This window comes from Charadrius vociferus, unplaced genomic scaffold, assembly GCF_000708025.1.
Source record: "Charadrius vociferus isolate BGI_N301 unplaced genomic scaffold, ASM70802v2 scaffold90, whole genome shotgun sequence".
Taxonomy (NCBI): Eukaryota; Metazoa; Chordata; class Aves; order Charadriiformes; family Charadriidae; genus Charadrius; species Charadrius vociferus.
Genome location: NW_009647222.1, coordinates 10568671 through 10575900, shown reverse-complemented (window position 1 = coordinate 10575900; position 7230 = coordinate 10568671).

Below are 7230 nucleotides of genomic sequence, written 5' to 3'. Positions count from 1 at the left end.
GGCGGAGAGGAGAAGGCAGCCGTCAGCCGCCACGCCGGAGCCGCTCTTTGAAGTCATCTTGAATTAAAAACTAATGATAGTTTTCTTTGATAGCTCGTTTTTGATAGCGCAGCCAGAGAAAAACCAGCCACAAAGGGAATTAATTTTTTTTTTTAAATAATTAATTTGACTCTCTTTACTGGATGATTTCTGGGTATTTTCAGTCGTCTTTTTAATTTCTCTCTGTACAACATGAAGGAGGAAGACTTTGGCAAATAAAAAGACTGTGAAAGTCCTGAGCGAGGGAAGATGCGGGAACGAAAAATTTCCCAATGTGCTGATATTAGCTTGTCAGCCAGCCTTGCTCTCCACCGACAAACAGGGTTAGGCCCAGACAAAGTGCCTGGTTTAAAGACCAAGGCTGGCTTCACGAGGAGGATGTTGGTTGGATACTTGCGATGAAGGCAAGAAGCAGGGTGCTAGTGTGCAGGGGACCAAATCTGGCACAGGACAGGTGGGGACACCTAACCAGCCATCATAGAATGGTTATGTTCCCCACTCACAGCATTCAGCAGTTATCTACCAGAGATGTATCTGTGCAGGTGTTCTCCTTTTCCCACCTCTCCTTCGCCTCCCCTGTAGAAGCTGAAGCAGCTGGGGGCTGTGCGTAGCAAGCAGAGCCTATGGCCAGTTTTGGGGCTCTTGCTGGCAAGAGGCAGGGAAGAGCACCCAGGGCAGCCCCACCAAAGCAAGCCATTCCTGTCGTACCATGTTTCATTAGTGTTGGTGCCTCTTATCCTCTATCTGTTGACTGCTGTGATGACTTTTCAGGTGATGCTTCTCATGTATAATTTTACTGCGTTTTGTTACATTTAGTTGGACACCCAAGGGTGTTCAAATCAATTATTAGGCCAAAATGCATTTTTCCAGCAGTTGTGATAAGGCTGAATGAAAGGGTCACCAAGAGACCAATAACTGGCCTGCCATAATCTGCCTTGGCCAGTGTGTACTTTATCCTGTTTTTTTTTCCAGCACTTTATCCTGTTTTCACTATACCTATTGACCAAAATGTTGGGTGTTGAGAGGAACCAAAAAGGTGCCAGTGCCTGTGGTTGGGTGCACAGAGCAGTGAAGAAGTGCTGGGCTGAGTTTCAGGAGCTTGAGGGGTTTGCCACTGGTTTTGATTATCACCCTGGTTGTGACGTTAGCCAGGTAGCTTTGGTTTCCTTATCTGTCCTGTCCTTTCCAGCTCTTCACTGGTGGTGTCCATTATGACTCTTGCGAGCAATAGCCTCTCCATCTCTGCACTATCCATCACCTTCAGTGCCTCAGGGCAACACGGTTTCCTACAGGGAAATAGCCTGATTTCTGAGGCAACCTCAAACAACTTGTCCTCCAAGACGGTGCTGCCGCAGCCGGGTCCCCAGTGATGGCCATGGACGCAGGACATGCAGCGACTACAGAAAATACAGCCGTCACGCTGGGAGCAGAGTCCTATTAACTTTCAAGTGGTAATTATATGGAGAAGTTGTGATACTGTGACATGCAGAGAATGGGGTGTTTATTGCCTTCCTGGCAGGAGCATGCTGGGTGTCAGGGCTTGTGAGCGAGCTCTACAAAGCCTCTCATTATTTTCATCCTCTCATTTATATTATTTTGTAAAAGCGCTTTTTGTGCAGAAGACAGTGATGTTATCTTACTGAATTTTAATGTTATTTTGCAATGGAATGGATTTGTTTTGTCCTTGTGCTGTGGCCACTTCCCCATCAGAGCTGGCAGCGTTCACTCCAGACCCTGGAAGACTTTTGCCACAGTATCGCTTGGGAAGTCAGGCACAAGCCAAAGATAAGAAAAAAAAAAAAATTATTCAAGCTTCAGAAGAGAATGTGGGGATGGGAATATAATGTAGGTCTGCTAACCCTTCTGCAAAGGTGGAAGTGGTTTGTGAGAGCTCGACATCTTGTTTGTGTAGCTGTTTTGCAGCAGCACGAAGTACTCCATGCAGATGGGACTAACATGAAAGCAATTGGGGACTGGTGGCTGCTGCTGTTTTGTAGCCCAGTGAGCGTGAGGGAGCTCCTGTACTAAGAGGGAAAGGTAGGAGGGGAGCAAGTCCTCTCTACGACCCCTAACATGGAACATGGCAGACACCAACACCAGCCCGTGCCTTGCGCAGCCCTATGGACGCGTTCAGAGTGGAGAGTTATGCAGCCTGATGAGATGCTGTTTCTATTCTGGGCGCGGTTATTAAGTACAAAATTATCTTTACTGGACATCAGCTGTGGCTGCATTTCATGTATGCACCAGTACAGTAGGTTTTTCAAAAGTGAGAGGCTGATGAGGAAAGCTGGGAATGGTGGGAAACAAGGAAAGGAAAGGATCTTCCTAATTTCTTTTCCCCTTCATCACAAGTGTTGGGTTATTACATATAAAAGCTCAATCTAGCCATCAAAAGCATAACCATCTTTCTGCTTCAGAGATGTGAGAAACAAAATCTGGGCAATTTCACTCACTCAAACACTGTAATTTGAAGCTTCCCCGCAGAACCAAACCTCTTGCAGTTTCAGCTCAGTTTATCCAGCCACAGAACGGCCTCGAGAGCCTCGGCCCACTCCTATCCCTGCAAAACGCAGTGGGGAGCACGTGCGGGAGCATGAACAACATCTCCCAACTTACATAGGCTGCTGACAGACTGCACGTGAAGAAGAATGCAAACGACAAACGATGGAGGATGCAGCTTTGAAGGGACGGGGAATACATAGGGGGAAAAAAAAGGAAGACACCACTAGCAGGTGAAGCAGAGGGAAAACGTTTTTTTAGAAGCTTTTGAAACAGAAAAACTAATTATCTTACTACAGCCCTTACTATTTTTACAGTTTTGGGTCAGGAAATTGTTGGGTGAAGTGTCAAAAATCCACCCACCAGAAGACTCTTCAATGACTGCTGCAGAAATTCAGTTCAGTCAGGATGATGCAGTTTGGTGCGTTTTACAGTTGCTTTTTATTGTCCCATTAATTAAGGGGATAATTTTCATGGCAGAAGAGTACGAGGCTGTAAACTGCTTTTGTGGGCAATTAAAGGTTGAAGTGCAGAAATAATTTGAGAGTACAATTCAGTATTGGGGAACACAATCCATGTAATAGCGAAGAAAACTGAAAAGTCAGAAATCACGATTTCTTATTAGGCTTGAGAAGATGGCCATTAATGCCTGGGCTAGCAGTAGCTTAAATGACTAAGCTTTTGAGGACCGAAGCAAAAGAAAATTAAGTGGGTAGTAGACCGGGCTGTGTTTCGGAGAAGCATGTTTCCACATTGCAGCCTGCAGTTTTGCCCCTGGAGCATTTGGGTCGGGCATCAGATCCAGCCGCTTCCAACCACGGGCGCAAGCCCTCATCCTGTGAGTGACAAGCTCGCGCTCTGGGGACCCCAGACAGACTGCCAGTCAGGAAAGCAGTTTCTGCACGATGACTGCACCACGGAGAAATCGGGGCCGCAGAAAAAAAGTCAGCTTTAATGATCAGCTATGCGTGTCGTCTTCCCCTGGCTCCAGCAGAATTCCCTCCTTACCTCTGGCAATAATTGCAACGCTGCGTGCAGAAAGGTGACGCCATCTGAAAAGAGACCGTGAACGCGAAGCAGCGATGCTGGTCTCCCCTGCTCCAGAGCACTGCAGGGGCCGGCAGAGCCGGAGATGGGCCCTGGGCAAGCCCGGGGGGTCCATGGCTCAGGGGCAGGCAGGCAGCTTTCCGGAAGAACGTAGTGATTTCTAAAAGAACGGCACCAAACCTGAGCCTTTTAAGAAAATGCTTTAATTTTTTTTTGTTGAGTTAGCATGTTCCAGCTGAAATATTTTTCCAATCAGTTAATTATTTTTAAGGCTGAATTTCTGCCAGCTAGTCTAGAGAGGAACAGCCAGAGCAGGGCTATGACCCTCCTGTGTACAATTACTGTGGCTTTCCTAACACTACAGCCAACAGAGCCCAGTTAGGAAGAAAGAGAACTCATGTATTTGCGTATCTCCAGCTTGGACAGGCAAATCAAGACACTTTTCCCTCAGAGTGACAATTCTGGGTAACACTTTTTAGATGCTGATGGGCCTGCTGTGGAAAAGGGCTTCTTTTTCTGGTTGTATTCGAAAGTTTCCTTCTTAGTCTCCAGGACAGTTCACTGTCCAAACCCCCAACCCAACCCCAAAGAAATCTCATGGGTTAAGGCAGACCTTTCTCAAGCTTTCCAGTTTGCAAGAAAGAAGACAGCGTTTGTAGCACCCCACTACAATCCTCCACTGCTCTCAGGCGATGCTGCGGGACACCAGAATCCTCTGCCACGTTAGGTGCAACACACTGAAATGGCTCTCCAGGATGTGCATGGATAAAGACAAAAATCAAACCCTTCAGATGGTGAAAATGAGTATTACTCCACCAGGAAAGGCAGAACAACTTTCACCCGCCAGCCACATGTATCACTTAACACACGATTTACATGCTTCTCACTGTCATACCTTTGACTTCAACAGAGATGTGCCTACTTAAAGCAGGGTATGTTTGCTTCTCACTTCTTTTTGTAGGTCAAAACATGTTAGAAATAATGAATAAAGGATGGGGCAGGAAGGTGACTGGCCAGTAGAGGTTCAACTGAACAGGAGCTCCTCGCTTCAGAAATGGCAGGTGCTGGCAGTAACTCGCTCTGACTTTCTTCCCCCACACCCCAACACCCCCACAGCCACTTGAAAAGTGGGACTGTTGTCAAACCTACATTTTCCAGGGTTGTGCAGACAAACTACTCAGGAAATGAAGGGAGTGATAGTGGTGGTGGTGTGTGTGACTTTACCGTCAATCCCACGAAAAATTCAACTTGCTACCTAAGTACACACCAAATGTGAATAAAATGTCTGGGGCTTTTCTATTATTGGTCCCCTCATGAGCGGATGAATATGTTGAAGAAGGACACGGACCTGCTGGAGCGTGTCCAAAGGAGAGCCACGAGGATGATCCGAGGGCTGGAGCACCTCTCCTATGAGGAGAGGCTGAGAGAGATGGGGCTGTTCGGCCTGGAGAAGAGAAGGCTCCGGGGAGATCTTATTGTGGCCTTCCAGTACCTAAAGGGGGCCTACAGGAGAGCTGGGGAAGGACTTTTTACTAGGGCATGTAGTGATAGGATGGGGGGGAATGGCTTTAAACTGGAAGAGGGCAGGTTTAGATTAAACATTAGGAAGAAATTTTTCACTCTGAGGGTGGTGAGGCACTGGCACAGGTTGCCCAGAGAGGTTGTTGAGGCCCCATCCCTGGAGGTGTTCAAGGCCAGGCTGGACGTGAGCTTGGGCAACCTGGTCTAGTGGGAGGTGTCCCTGCCCATGGCAGAGGGGTTGGAACTCTATGATCTTCAAGGTCCTTTCCAACCTAAACCATTCTATGATTCTATGATTTGTAAGGCTCCAAGAGATTCTGTGATGGATACTGCTCACGGAGTGCCGCACACACAGGCAGTTCATCTGCACACATGTAAGTGACATTCATTTATGGAAGTTTTCTTGTAAGAACTCTAAAGACTCTCCTCAGTTAATGACATTGTTCAATCTTACATTTCTTCACAGATTCAGCATAGAAAAGTATTCCCTTCTCCCTTTGGTGCTTGTTGCTAGAGGCATCCTGATAATCAGACTAATCTTGGGACCAATTTTCAACTCCTAACAGCTCAGTAAACTAAAATGCTTAGGCAATTTATTCTCTGTATATTGTCAGCTAGGTAACACTTGATTTCTCATTCCATGAGTGCATTTTATTGTTTTAAACCGAAATCCAGCATATGTGTTTCCAACAGATTATCTCCATAATCACTTTCTTTTTGCTATGGAAATGATCTGAAAATGGTTCTTTGATACGAGAGAAGAGTTCACAAGGCCACGCTGTACAAAAGCTCGAATCGTGCAATTATCATTTGTAAAGAGAAACTGTTATCAAAGTAACTGCGGGAGACACCTCCAGGACTCCTCTCAGAGTCAGGAAATTTGAAACATATATTTCTCTAACATGAATTTCACTCCAAACCCTTCTGAATAATTCATGAGAACGGAGTTAAGCCTGGCACTCGGGACAGAGATCAGGGGCTTCTGCCGCAGATGGAGGATTCCGCCAGTTCCTTTGGGGTAGGTGGGACAGAGCTGGGGTCCCATCACTAGGAGGGTTTTGCTACCCAGGTGCCTTTGGTTTGGGAAAGTCCCCTCCCTGTGAGGGGCAGGCTGGCAGGGAAAGGCTGGGGTGGAGGTGAGTACCTTCCTTCCGTCTCAGGCTGCCTGCTGGGGAGGCAGGAAGGTAAAGGGGAGCGCCCCCCCCTCCCTTTTCCCCTGCCTCCCTCTGCCCCCAGCAGTGCTAATGGCAACCAGAACCAGAGTCTCTACTTCTCTTAAGCAGCATTAAATTACCCACACTGGCAAGATAACAGATGTTATTGGTTCTTTAAAGGAAGGAGGCACCTTGAGATGAGAAAATGCCATTTCGTTCTTCATTCACTAAATGAGAGAAGCTATAAATTGCTGGAAAATGGTAGTTTACAAAGCATTAAGAGGAAGACCTGCAGTTTGGCATGTGACCAAGACTGAAAGAGCGTGTCTGGTTTTAACCATCATCTTGTGTGTCTACGGGCAGGCAAATTAGCTGAAGGGATGCTCCTTGCTTGTACTTTTTACTTGTAAAAGTAAAGAGGTCAGAGGCAGCTGTGCCCTGAGGGCTCGCTTCACCAGCACCACTGCCGCTGCCAAATTTCTGCTCTCTCCCAACCTAGGATGAGTTGGAGAACGAAATCTGTGAGGAAGCCCTCTCCCCAGGCTCTGGGAACTTTCTGAGCAAAGCTGACTTTCGTGAACTCAGGATTTCACCCCACATGGCTCTGGTATGTTACTGTGCTAAAACTACCCAGGACTCACCTCCCCATTACGCGGTGTAGCCTGAAGATTAAATGCCATTTGATGTTGCTGGATTTTTGGAAGAGGACAAGGGGAAAAAGAAAACAACCATTTTGCAGGACTTCCCAGTATTTAATCCCAAAGCACTTTTCTAATGCCAGGTGCTCCTTCTTTTTACAGACAGCAAAACTAACGCATATGTATTTTGACCAAGGTGAGAAAGTGGCAAAATGCTTAGGTTTTGTTAATTCCCAGATACCAAATTCCTCCCCTATAAGAAGAGGGTGCTGATGCACAGAACCATGCTGCCAAGTCGCCGAGCAGGGCAGAGCGTAATTGTTCGTTTTTCA